The sequence below is a fragment of the Prinia subflava genome, chromosome 3, assembly GCF_021018805.1.
Source record: "Prinia subflava isolate CZ2003 ecotype Zambia chromosome 3, Cam_Psub_1.2, whole genome shotgun sequence".
NCBI lineage: Eukaryota > Metazoa > Chordata > Aves > Passeriformes > Cisticolidae > Prinia > Prinia subflava.
The window spans coordinates 15,659,141-15,672,942 of record NC_086249.1 but is presented as its reverse complement, the minus strand read 5'-3'; the positions used below and the strand labels follow the sequence as shown (position 1 = coordinate 15,672,942).

Below are 13,802 nucleotides of genomic sequence, written 5' to 3'. Positions count from 1 at the left end.
GTGCCAGCTCGGAGGAGCCCCTCGTCCCTCGCCCCGGGCCGGCCGGGCCGCCTCCCCCGCCCATAACAAAGTTTTTCGTCCCAACTTTCCCGCTTCCGCCGGCCCGGGAGCGGGGGGCGGCGGGAGCGGCCCTGGGGCCCGCGGGTCGCAGTTCGCGGTGCTGAGGGGACGGGCCGGGGTGGGCGGGGGACGGGCCGGGGTGGGCGGGGGCCGGGGCCCGGCCGCTGCCTGCCTCTGGGGAAGGGGTTTTACTTGGAGTTTTCTCCCTCCTCTGGCTCCTCCTCTTCTTCCCTCCTCCTCAGGGGGAGGGGAAGGAGGGAGGCTCTTGGGGCAGGAGTAGCCAGAGCAGGGAATTGTTTGGGAGTTCAGTCATCCAAAAGCCGTCTCCCGTATGGAGGGTCTGGCTTCCCGCATCCCGGCGCCTCTTCCCTCCTCCTCCTCCTCCTCCTCCTTCTCCTCCTCCTCCCGCCGCGCCTGAGCTCAGCGCGGCCCCCCATCCCCAGCCCGCAGAAAAAGCACAACCACCACCCCCAAACCAAGGGCTCCCTCACTTTCCCCTTCCCCCAAACAGGCTTTCCCCCTCTTTTTCCCTCTCTCTTTTTTCCCCTCTGTGTGTGTGCGTGCGTGTGTGTGTGTGTGTGTGTGTGTGTGTGTAGTGAATTCCCCGCAGATCCGGCCTGGAAGTTCCCAGCTCCTGGAGTTAAGCCTCTTTGTTGCTTCCCTTCGTTTGGGGCATCTTTGTGTTTCCCCCCGCCTGCTCCACTGGAGACCGCGGTGAGTGAAAGAGAAGGGGCCCGGGCCTGGCGGCCCTGGCGGGGGGCCGGGAGGACGCTCGGTGGTGGCGGGCCATGGGGCGCCGGGCTTTGGCCCCATCCATCTTCAGGCAGCGGCAGAGTTTGGGAACTTGGTGTGGGGATGTGAGCAAGGGGGTCTGCCTAGGGATGTAGGAGAGGTGACGAGGGAGTAGTGGAGACCCGCTGGTCCCCACGGGGACGGGGCTTGTTTTCGCTCAGGCAGGTGAGATGTGGGGGCTCGGATGTTTCCCTGCCACTCTTCCTCCCTCCTCGGCGGGTCGGGCAGAACTAATGGAGGGCCCAGGGCACGCACACGCTCCGCGCTGCTCCAGGCTCGCCTGGAGCTGCCCCAGCAGCCTGGTCCAGGAGCTCGCCGCGTCCTCACTGCCGGCTCGGCGAGGAGGCACGGTGAGCAGTGAGGGAGAAGGAGAAGCTGTGCAAAGTAAGCCGCAGATCCATCCTCCATTGCTCCAACTCTTGTCAAAAGCTGCTGGGAGTTTACAGGCAAGAGCTGTCTCTGGCAGATGCGGAGGCATTTCGGATCGTGCTCTGTGAAGGGGCTGCTGCAGAGAAAGCGGGGGTGGGTAGTTTGTCTGTTAGTAGAATTTTTGTCCTTTTCTGTGACCGAGGAGTTTTTTAACTCTGGTGCAAGGATGAGGAGTGACTTGGGTCAGGAGAAGTCGTTTTCTGCCCGGCAGTGGGATGTTGTAGGAGTTGTGCATGCATGCCTCCCTTCTTGGACTGCAGCTTTGGCAGATCGTCTGGATGGTGGCTGTAAATAGAAAATGTGTTGGGGAGAAAGTGAAATGCTGAATTTGTAGCCATGTCCGAACAAGACTTTCTCAAGTGCTCTGAAGATACTAATACCTACTTTGGAAAATAATAGACTTTAACCAATATCCCTGGCTGGCAGAAGGTACTTAATACAAATCTATCTTTGGGCATTTCCTCAACTGATTCTGGTACCCCAAGTGTTATTTCATTGGCTTTGTGTGAGAGGCAGTTCACGTCTATTAAAGTTGGGCTTTTTTGTCCTTGTTTGTTTTAAAGAAACTCTCTTGACCTCTCTGCAGCGTTATGTGAGTGGGATAACAGGAATCCATCAGCACCCACATGTAATTCCCAGCATGTCTTCAATGTTTTTCTTGGTGCCCAATTCTCTTAATTTCTACATTGCTACCATAGTGTCTTTTTGATACATTCATTTGCAATCTGCCATTAAAATTTATTTTCCCATGGGCTAAAAAACTACCATGGAAAATATTAGAAGAATGTGGGCGTTTTGTAAGTAGAATTTTATCTTAGTTTGCTTTTGAAACTAACTGACTCGGTGTGCCTACAATTAAGAGGAGGGTTCCTCCATATTTATGCCTATGTACTTAAATGGCAGACACTTCAAATTAATGGGTTGAATATTGAGGTTCATCAATCCCCCTTCCTGGGGAAGGGTTTCAGCAGAAATCGTGGGTTCGCAGTGAAGATTTGTTCTGTTTAAGTGACCTAAAGATATGAAGGTGAAATAAATTCCCATGCTACTAGGAGTCATGTGGGGATCTTCTGAAGTAAATAGGACAATTAGGAAGAGCTGTGAGCTCCCTGCTGGGTGCATGATATTCTCTTACAATAAGTAAATGGAGTTTTGTTCCATGTTCTTTTCTTAATTGTCCCCTTCAGACAGAGTTACAGGGACTCATCCTGCATATACCAAGCAGAAGAGGTCCCAATAGGTGTTTGCTGTGAAATTTGAAGTCAGATACAGTGCAGTCCTCCCTGCTTCCTGCTGGGGAATGCGAGACAGGTTCATCTGAAGGGTTCACAGAGGTCCTGTGCAGATGGGAAAGGCAAGTTCAGTTCTCTGTTCTCTCCCATTCATACACACACCCACAGGACCTTTATTTGAGAGATATCCCAGTACAAGTAGCTGAATCCACACATTTCTTCTCTGCGTGGCACAATGAAGAGGCATTGGAGCTGCATGATTCTGCATGTGTGTGCTCCAGACTAGCATGTAAGTTGTATGAGTTCTGTGTGTCACTGCAGTCTGGAGAAGGCAGTTTTGCTGTGCCTTCTGCTGACATGATACAGAAGCACAGAGCAAGAGGTTCTTTGGGATTGCAAAGTGAAACTCGGTGTCTGGTGTTTGCACAGGTCTTTCCAGCCCTCAGAGCATGACTGACTCTGTGTGTGTCACTCTGTCACTCCTGGCTTGGAGTTTTGCCCCATTGAAGGACAGGTGAACCATTGCTCAGTCCACTTCACTGCTTGAAGTTCTGCTGTGTCCTCAAAACTAACAGCAGACAGATCCCTCTAAATCTTCAGTACCAAACTGGCAGCACTGCAGTACCTTCATGATGCTGGTACAGCTCCTCCTGGCTGACTAGGGCCAGCAGAATTGCCTCTTTGGGAGCCAGCTGGAGCCTCCTACCAAGCAAGAAGCATCACGGGCGGGGCAATGAAGCACGCAGCCTGCCTTGTCCTCATACTCCCCAGTGCTGCAGAGGAGAAACTTCCTTTCCTGAGTTAAGAAAAGTTACTCATTTAGGGCAGACCTGATTTTTTGTAGTTTCTTGTCACTGTAAGTGAAACACGTGACTGAAACACCACCAGATCTACCTGCCAGTGTTTCCTGGCCTATTCCTGAACCACATGCCCTTAGGCGCACAGAAACCTTGCAATCTGATAACAAGCATAGGGAAAAAACCCAACTCTTGCTCCCTCTGCCTGGGCTGGGGGAGGGAACATGGGTGACAGGACAGGAAAGGCACTTCAGTTGGAAGCATGTGTTTGGTAGTGCAGGTGTTTGGGCTGGGTCTTCAGCCCATGCACATGCCCGGTTGTGAGCTTGAATTTTCTCCAGAGCCCTGTGCCTTAGTGTTCCCATGCAGAAAATGGAACTGGAGCCTGTGCTGATGGGTTGAGCACTGAGAGGGGGGAGCAGTTATTGCTGTCTGTTGGCTTTTGCCAGCTAACCCATACCCGCCCTCATGTCTCACAGAGCAGAACTCAGGTGCACTGGGCTGAACCCTCTCTGTTGTGTTGAGCCTTCTCAGGACCGCCACAGGGCTGGAGAGGCACCTCTGTGCCTCCAAAATCACTCTCTTCCCAGGCAAAGACAGGCTGTCTCCAAGCACGCCACTTTGGGTGCCTCATGAAGCAGGGGACCAATGACAGGGAAAAGTGTGCTGGGGACCACGCTGGTTGTTTTAGTCCAGGTTGGCCTGCGGGTGGGTTTTCAGAGACTTGAGCTCAGCTGGGCTCAGTTTAGTCACTCAGCCTGCAAGGTGTTGCAACAGCATTAGGCCGAGGTAACTCCAGGTTAACAGAAGTTCCTTTGGCAGTAAATAGTGGTGGGTTGTTCATTTTAATATCTGATGCCGAGTGCCTCAGAGACATGAGGCACAATTCCCTTGGACTTCTTTAATGTGCAGAGGTGATTCTGATGTATTACTGCTGGTGTGTTACAGACCAAGGCTTGCAAATCTCTTGGTTTGAACTGTTACCTCCCGGGCTAAAAATTTGCAGTGTGAATTCTGCAGTTAGGATGGGATATCCCACAAGGAAAAAGTGCTCTTGCAAAATCTTTGGAGGCTTCCTGTTTCTGGTTAGACTGAAAACATCCTGAGGGAAAAAACCTGCTGCTGTGTGTTCTGGTGCTCCTGTGGTCAGTCTCAGTTTAAGAGGTTGTTACATATTCCAGCTCCTAGGCCACAAGAACAATTTAAGGTGAATAATGATTAAATGAATTGCAGGTCCTTAGGTAGAATGGGGGTGAATATCACCTTCCAGGTTTCTAAATGTTCTTTGGGTAATTGTTCAGTGTAAGGTATCACATGCATCTTTTTGTTTCCTGATACTGGGTTTAGTTCCTCTTGGCTCTGAATCATACAGCATCGGATCTGCTGCTTCATTGGCTGAACACAGTGCTGGAAGCCAGTTCTCTGGAGGGAATGCTTGCAGAATGGGAAGCTTTCAAAATTTGCTTTGTATGCATATTTGTGCACAAGTCTTCTAAAATCTCTCCACAGGAGCATGTGCTCCAGCAACACAGCTGTCTTCAGTGTCTATGGGAAGCTAAGACAAGAAGAGTATGGACACAGTGGAAGCAAGTTGGCTGAGAAGCTCAGAAGGATATTTATTGCAGGGAAAAGAAACCACTTGGTGCTTACACAGTCCCAGAGCTGCTGCAGGCGCTGCAGAGCTTTCTGCTTAAACAGGGAGCAACAGATCCCTGCCCTGAGGATGTTACATGCTCCTTTTATTAAAATGGCCTCTCTTCCCTGCAAAAGGACAAGTGGGATGGGAGGCTCAGCTCTGCCTGATGGGGTTGGTAGCAGAGCACCTGGACTGGATGCCTGTGAGGGGCTCTGAGGGCTGCCATTGTGTCTTGTAGGAGCTCTTGAGTAAGAGGCAGTGCCAGTTTATTTTGGCTCTAGTGGCATCAATGGAGAGAAATGTGCGTCAGGGAGCGTGTGGGACGTGCTTGAGCTTCCTTGCCCTCCTTGTGGGCAGTGTGCCAGCACAGAGGTGAGAGCCAGACTTTATCCTTGCTTTCTGCTCAGCTGCTCTTGAGAGGCTGCTGCCCTGCGTCCAGTCATCTTCCCTGAGCAGCCTTTAGATGTGAGGATGGTGACTGCGCCTGGTGCTTGTGCAGAGTGTTGGAGGCTTGCTGGCAAAGTGCACAGCACAGCATGTTGCCCCTCTGGAAACCCACTGTTGTCAAGTTTGCAGAAGTTTTGGGCTGTGGTGTCTCTGTATGTGCATGTGAAGCCAGATGGTGTTTTGGAAAGTGGTCATTTTTCATTAACTTCTGTGCCTGGCATAGGCGGTAAATCTTCCACCCCGAGCCCCACAGTGGCAATGCCATTTTAGCTCTCTCAGGTCCACTCTGGCAGAGACATTAGCTAGCAGGTTGTACTTTCATGCACAGCCACAGACCCAGGGCCCTGCCAAATGCAGGGATGTGTGCACTGGATGTAATGTCAGCGAGTCTGAACAAGCTTGTGTATCTGCAGACTATGCATCAGGTCCTTCTGCTGTTCTTTAAATGACGACTGCAGGGGAAAAAGGTGTAAAGATCCCTGTTAGAACTGTGTTGTCACCTTTAAGTACCAGAATGAAGTTACTTTTTATTTTCCCTTCAGTTAACAAAAGGACGGGTTAGATAGAGCCTGTGTATTAATGTGTTTAGTGTGGTTTAGAAAGCTGTGGTAATACAAACATACTGAGGTAGTCTTTGAGAAATACACCTCAAATATGGATGTACTGGCCTGGATGCAGCATTTATTTGCAAAATTCAGTTTCTCCTGATAATGTCACTGTAATTTATCCTGGTACTTTTAGGGAGAGCAGCCACCTTGCTTAGTGATGCCAGTGTTTTAGGGTGCAAGCCTGGGATGTGAGGGCAGCTGCATTTGATTCCCCTCTACACCACAGATTTCCCCCCAAGTTGGGGCAAGTTGCTCTTTGCCGCAACTCTCCACCTGCAAAACTAAATGGCACTTCCCTGCCTCCTTGTGGTGCTGAGGATAGGTCTGCTGGAGATCAAGAGAGGCCATAGATTTGCAGGCCCTCAAAAAACCTCTCGGATGAGGACCACGGTTGGTTTCAGCAGAGAAGCCTCCCGCGGCACTGACAGCCCAGTGGGCGGCTCCTGTGGTTGCCTCTGGGGACGTGTGCCCCTGCTTGCTGGGTGGATGTGGGCTCTGTAGGGGCTGCAGGATGCTTTTGGTTTGGAGGGCAGGCTGGTGTGCAGCTACAGCAAAGGCCCTCTCTGCATGCGACCCTCAGGGAGCCTCGCGTAGGTAGCAGCAGTGCAGCTGCAGCAAACTTCTGGCTCCAGCCAGTGGTGGTACAGAGAGTCCATTGTAATCCTATGTGCTGTACAGTGTACATCTCAACAGGCAAAGTGGCTCCAGGGTTGGTTGTTTTTTTTATTTCCCCCCTCCTCCTCCTCTCCATCCCTTCAAATCTACTTTATGAAGTTCCTCCCCTTAAATTGAAAATTTGGCCTTATCTTCAAAGAAGCCCTTTAGTGCCAAGCTTTTAAAGGTGGGGAGGAGGCGAGAGCAAAAACATCACATCCATTAACAGCCCAGTTGCCAGAGAAAATGTTTTTTAAAACATAATCTGAAACCTTAGTGTTTGGGAGCCAAAGCTGAGATTGAATACAAGTATGGGCCTTGTCCCTAGAGAGTCGCAGCGCTGGAAGTATGCTGGCACAAAGACAGACCATGGAGCGAGGATTCTTGTGCATGCACGCACACAAATAGACATTATTTGGAAGCCAATGGTGTTCTGGATGCTGAAGAAATTTAATCTTGTGCCTTCTGTCCCAAGTTGCTCCCTGAACTGTCGCTGACGTGGAGAGCATTCTCATTGCTCCACCACTTCTCTGGATGCAAGTCCCCTCTGGAGCAAGAAGATTCCTGCTTTTTGTTGTCCACAGGGGGTAAAAGGGACTGGCTGGTCCAGCTTCTTTGGAGCCTGCTGCTGTCAGTGAGAGATTCTTTGGGGCCTCTGAATGGTGATGGGCATATGATTTTTATGTTCCATTTCTCCAGAAGAAAGCTGCTTGTTTGACAAACCCAAGCACTGTCAGATTGCAGGGTTGGGTTTGAGTCCCAGTGTCAAGAGATGGTTTCCGGAACATGCTGGGTGGGATATTTTGAAAACACCTGGGCTGACTGTGATGATGCAGGGGAGAGTCAATGAGACTTGTGCATTGAGACCATCTCCCCTCTTCACTTTTCAGTACAGGGTCATGCTTGGTGGGTTTAGGGGACAGTCCCACTGTCATATGGGAGTGAAACAGCTGCCCAGGTTAGTCCTGACCACCTACTGCAGCATGGAAATGGACCCTGTTTCGTAAGTGGCTATTCAGGCATATCCTGGCTTGCAAGCACTTGAAGTGCAGCTTCAAGCCAGAGTCATCTGGGCAGAAAGAGAGCAAGATGGCCTCAATAATCCAGTTGTAATGGGGTTTGAATCCAGTGAGGAGCACCCCATTCATAACAACTTATGGGCATGGCCAGCCAGACCACAGCAGAGCTATGGGACCCTTGCAGGAGAAGGGCGAGATATCTGCTAGCTCTTGAGTCCCTGTGGGGACTTCCCTACCCCTCAGCTGGCCAAGCAGGGCATCAGGCATATAGCTGTCAGGCATTTCTGCAGCTGGAGGCTTTAGGGCAAGGCAAGCCTGTGAGAAGCTGCTGCATGAAGAGCTCCTTGGAGAGGCACGCCAGCTGCTTTAGATGTGTCCGTCATCTCCTTTCATCACTCCAACTTTTTCCTTGGGGTGTCTGTGACTAGCCTGAAGATAAAAGATGTTTACTTTCCAACAGATGAGGAGCTGAGCTCCTGGTTCTATGCCAGCTAGTGCCTGAACACCTCTGTAATGCTGCAGAGAAAGAGTCCAGGGCCACGCAAGGACTGATTGCCTTTGAGGACCTTGCTGCCCTGGGTGCCTGAGGTGCTGTAAATGTTGCAAGAGTAGTTCAGCTATTGTCACCCCAGCTCCAGATCCTGCCAGAGATGGCTGCCCAGGCAGCAGAGAGGAAGAAGGTCTTGGGATCATGATCAACTATGCCAGAGGACCATACAGCCCATTAGTTTGATGAGGGGTGCTGAGAAAAGGAGGTCAGTACCAAGGTACAGAGCTGGAGCTGCTGGAGCCTGGGTGTGCTTGCTGACCCTACTCACCTCTTGGTGGGGAGGTATGGAGCCAATTTCAGGGAGCCTTAGGGCAGAGTGATCTGGTTTGTGTGGCTGCAGCAAGACAAGCCAGCCCTGTGTCTCACAGGACAGGCACCAGTCTACTCCTGCTCCCACTAGAGCTGGCTGTGCTTGCCTGGTGTGGAATGTGCCATATGGGCTGAGGGATCCTGCTGACGAGCATCATGAAGCTGTGGTCTTCTCTGGAAGGAAGGGTCTGCTATTTACATCATGTAGCAATTTAGGCAGGAACACAGTTGCTAAATATGCAGTTGTCCTGTTTTCTTCACAATTGCCTGGGCTGCAGGTTTGGGGAGAAGGGAATAGGAACACAAAGAGAACAACATCAAGACCAAGTGGCAGGCTGTGTTTATCATTGATGCCTGACCCTATAATCTCTCTGGGGGTAGCTTTGGACATCCCTAACCTCTGAGCCACTTGAAAGAACCACCTTTAAAAAAATTTCCCAAACTAGTGACCAAGCAAACAAGTGCAAATTTCATCAGCCACAAAAATGTGAGTATAACCCAGTTTTAGCATAGCTTCAGCACTGAAGATAAGTACAGGTTTCTTGACTCTCTGGATGAAGGGCTGAGAAAGGCCTGCCATGCCATCTTCCCCCATCACCATACTCCAAAACCTAAATTATTATTTGTATTACAGTTGTGTCTACAAGTTTTAACCAAGGTTGGGACACAGCTATGATAGATACTATGTTAACTTGTAGTGAGAGACTGTTCCTACATCCTTATTCAAAACAGTGAGGCAAATGTGGAAAAGAAGATAAAAATAGAGCATGAAAAGGAGACATGTGCTTTGGAATGAGGTGGCAGGTCAGGATTGAAGCTAATTCCAGAGCCCACGGTGCCTGATACTCAGTCTCATCCTCCATCTTCCACTATGCCCTGCTCAGAAGAGGTCAAAGTCGAGTGTCACTAAACCTTGATTGAAAGTTGTCTGCCTTGAAGCTGAGAGTTGTCCATAGCAGAGTCTCATCTTCCTCAGCCCTCAGCTCACATCAGTGGCTACATGTGCTCCAGGGAGTGATTTCCCCAAGGGGCACTTGGCACTGCAGGCGGTGTTGGTAGTGTCCTGCTGCTGTGCGTGCCTTACGCTGGGGCGGGCAGCGGGTCTGGCAGAGCTGGGGAGCTTCAGGTGGAGAGCAAGAGCTTGTGGCTGAAGGGAAAGGAAAGGAGCCAGTTATGTCTTTCATCCTCTCCTGTCAGCCAGTTTTCAGTTGCGGCACTGTGCTTTGAAAGGTAGCTGGAAGAGGAGAGTGCCAGCGTAATAACAGTTTTGCTTGCAGCATGCAATCTCAAGTTAAACAGTACCATTACATAAATATTGTATGCCTTCTTTCCACAGGGGGTCTGGGACTGCTTCTCCTGCTCTGGAGGCATTGCCTTTCAGTGCACAAGCCAAGAATAAGCTCTAACAGATGCTGCTAAGGCCAAGTCCATGGCTTGTATTGTGCCCAGGTGCAAGAGGAGGTGTTCAGGTCAGCAAAGAGGTACCTTACAGTGTAAGGAGGTGGAGGGACAGCAAGGTTACAAAGAGCTGCTCTTCCTGAGCACACTGAGCACGTGTCTGGGGATATACAGGGATACCTGAATGGTAATCTGACCCCTGCAGGCACAGGTAGCCCAGTAGGGAGCAGCTGTGTGGACACCAGTGGCAGGACATAAGCAAAACCTGGCTTGATGCTTTAACTGGGAACTGTCTCTCAAGGAGGATAGGATTGCTTCAGTGAAACCTGGGCAGGTTCTTTCCCCTCTCCTTTCTTGTCTGACTTGGAGCGCTGTTTGGGGGAGCAGGTGGGGATTCAGATGCATCCTCTTCTGGTATCTATTTACAAAAAGCTGCAGGCAAACTGTCTTGGGAGGGTGCTCATGGCCATGCCCTACTGCCGTCTGAGTAACAGCCTGAACTGCAGTCAGAGGCTTTTTGCTCTGAGGAATGCTTTGAAACATACTGGTTTTAATGGCACTGTGTTGCCAGGGGCTTTCTTGTCTAAGTGAAGAGATGACTCTTTGCTCTACTCTGCAGGAAGAGGAGCCTATCTGTAGTAGGACTCCTCCATTTGGCAAGTGTTTTGAGCTGCTCTCTGCAAGCTAAATAATTCAATTACAGAAGAGATCTCAGATGAGGTGTTTGTGCCCTTGCAGTCAGTGCCTTGGGAGTGGAAGAGTGGTGGGAGATGTCAGACAGCTGCACAGTTATGGCTTTTTCTTCTCTGTTGATCCCAGGTCACTCCCTGTGCATGAACGACTGTGAAGAGGCCCCAGCATAGCTGCTGCCTTCACTGCTGTCCAGCTGAATTAGGGCATAGGATGGAAAAGGTGTTAAAAAATGGGTTTGTGCCACCCATCCCTCCTCATGCTTACTGAGAATAATCTCTTGCTCTCTCCCAGCACACAGCTCCCTTTCAGCTTTGCCTCAGACCTCGCAGTGAGAAGGGAGAGCAGGATTGTGGCTGGGGATTCTAGCGTGCCACTGTTCCCTGCGTGCGTGCTGCCTCCCAAAGGATGTGGGCGCCTCTGCCAGGCCCTTGCACCCCCTTTTGTGCCTTTAATTTCCCCTCCTCTCCCTGAGGTCCCAGTGCTGCCAGCAGCGGTTGCCGGGGCTGAGAAAGGCTTGTTGGGCCCTATCCTGGGTGCCCCTGCCCTTACTTGTTTTGGGGAAGGCTGATAAGGAAGAACCAGGGGTGCGTCCCCAGGCGCCAGCCCACTGCTGCAGGATGCTCGCAGCCCTCGCCGACCCGGGGCGAGTGCAGCGCTGCGTGTCGGAGCGGGTCTGCGGAGCCCTTGCCCGGGCACGGTGGCTGCCTGCAGACACAGGCAGGGCTGCTGCCTCCCCACAGGTTATTCTGGAGAAACGCCGTCCTCCAAGTGAGATCCATGTCTCCCCTTCCCTTCTTTCCCCTCAGCTGGTGGATTGGGCCTTGAGGGTTCAAAGGTTTTCAAGTGTCCCCCACGTTTCTGATCTCACGGCTTTTTGCAGGCTGGGAGGGTTTTGTGCTGACCTGTCTCCTTACAGGCAGCCAGACGAGCGGTGGACACGGCGCGTGCTGACATGCCAGCATCTGCAAGGGGCATGTAGGAACCAGGCCAAAAAGCCTCAGTGAGATGTTAATGAGCCACAGATGGTCAGCTTTATCTTGGAGCCTGCCGATTTGGGCTTCTAGAGCTTTCTGCTGAAGAAATATGTGAGTAGGAGCTGATGGTAGGTAAGAGCTGGGAAGGAAGGTCCTAAAATAAAGGTCCTAGGCATGTATGGGGGATCTCAAGAGATCATCTCTGCTAGAGGCTCATTTTGGGTTTTTTGAATGTCTCCTTAACTACTTGAACTACTTGTGGGCTGCAAAAAAAAAAAGACTAATTAAGGCTAAGACTAAAAAAAAGACAAATGGAAGAATTTTGTAGTTAATAGGTAGGACCAGCAGCTGGTCTGTGGCTGTTACAGAGGAGGATTTCCAGAGGCTTTGCTTGAGTACAGAGCCCCAAAGGCTGCGATGGATGTGTTCATCTCTTGCACAGGGCAGGATGCTCCCAACAGATGTTTGTTATCGGCAAAGTGAAGCAGAGAAACAGAAAAACTTCTGCTGGCAAGAAAGGCAGAGGAACATTATAATTGTTTCCCTGCTGGGCTTGCAGAGAGAATTCTTGAAGCTGCTCTCTGTCCCATTGTAGCATTTTATCTTTGTATAGCTTATGTCTTTTGTGAGGAGCTATCGAATCCTGCAGCACGTTGTGGATGTGACTGGATGAGAACAGCTTGTTTTACCCATCCCAGGGCAGAGTGTGCCAGCTGCATAACTGGATCTAAAATCATGGAGCAGCATTTTCACAAAACTGAGTGCTTTTCTTCCTGAAAGAGTTTATGGTATTTTCCAAGTTAAGAAATGGTGAATAATTTCCCTGATGGTAATTCTGAGATTGTATTTCCCTTAGGTAAGTTTTCACAATTGCTAGAGGGAAAGACCTTATTCCTTCCCACTTCTAATGCTGTCTTTGTGATCTGGAGCAAGTGACAGTATATAATGTACTTTGGAGGGTAGGTACTGCCTGACCTGATCTACAGATGACTTTGCACTGAACAGTGAAAGGTTTTGCTGGGGGTATTTTGTGCTATGGGACAGTCTCAGATTTCCCTTCTCAAAGAAAGTGCTGACAGTCCCTGTAAGCAATTCGAGATAAATGTCCTTGAGGCAGAGAAAGGCTTTTGCAGAGTACCTGAGTTCTTAAAGGAGTCTTTGTAAAATAAAAGGATCTAATTCTCCTTATGTTCCTTTACTGGACAGTAATATAAAGATTTTTGGAAAATCCAAAGTGTTCTAGTTTTATTTTTCCTGGTAGACAAGCAAATGTCAGGGGTTTGCTGTGTCCTCCCAGAACACTGATGGGTGAGTCTTTGGAGAAGACAATCTGATCTTTTCTCTGAAACCTTTGCTAATAGCTCTCGAACAAAGGTGATTTCTGCATTGAAAAGACATTCTAAAATGATTAAGCAATTCATGACACAGAAGCTTCTTAGTCTTTTGCAACAGAAGACAAGGTAGACTTCTTCAATTAGATTATTAGCATGTTAGACTTAGGTTTTAAGAATGTCTTAGGCTGTGCAGAATACGCTGATAGATGGAGAACAGATTAGAATCTCCTGTTACCACCCCCAAAGCCCAGGAGCTGGTGTCACTGTTTATTCCTGGTGTCTTTACTGCTTACAGTTTTCTCCAAAAATGACTGAACATATAAAACAAGGATTCGGTTTGGGGTTTGAGGTTTCTTTATTTTTCCTTCCCCTATTCTAGGCCAGACTCTGACCACAGTCATGTATTTGGTTTTTTTCTCCCTTAGTTCCAAATGCAGTCACATAACAATAGCCTGGAAGAAAAGTACTGGAAATGATTTGTTCATGAAATTATTTCCTTTTTTGGGCTACAAGGAGTGAGTGAGCATTTGGGAAAGGAGGCTGGGAGCTCCAAGCCATCTCTTTCAAGGTTGAAGAGGGTTTAAATGGGAACCATCCTGTTAAAATGAGAAGTAATGTAAAAAGGCAGCCTTTCTGGAGCAAGCATTTCCATTGCTCTATGCAGAGCCTCAAGCTTGAGGCACCTTTTTTCAGCTGAACTTTATTTCCTATTTATGTAATAGCAGGGTCTTGTACAGACACTACGAAATAGGCTTTGTCTGCCACGGGCAGGCAGGGACCTACTGTAAGAGGAATGCTCCTCCTGTCTAGGGCTTCTTCAGAAGTGGGTGATTGTTTGCTTTCCTTAACAGTCTGCTAATAGGAGGTAGT

At 49.7% G+C, this 13,802-nt stretch overlaps 1 protein-coding gene across 2 annotated transcripts in view; it reads left to right on the top strand.

Moving 5' to 3' along the window:
- Positions 1 to 339: 339 nt before the first annotated feature.
- BOC (BOC cell adhesion associated, oncogene regulated) overlaps positions 340 to 13,802 on the top strand; it is a 55,715-nt gene continuing 42,252 nt past the window's right edge. Inside the window, exon 1 of one of the 2 annotated variants that reach the window (XM_063393989.1) lies at positions 340 to 774. The gene's annotated coding sequence lies outside the window, so the exon portion shown is untranslated. The remainder of the gene's footprint in view (positions 775 to 13,802) is intronic. The other variant, XM_063393990.1, reaches the window with a different exon arrangement.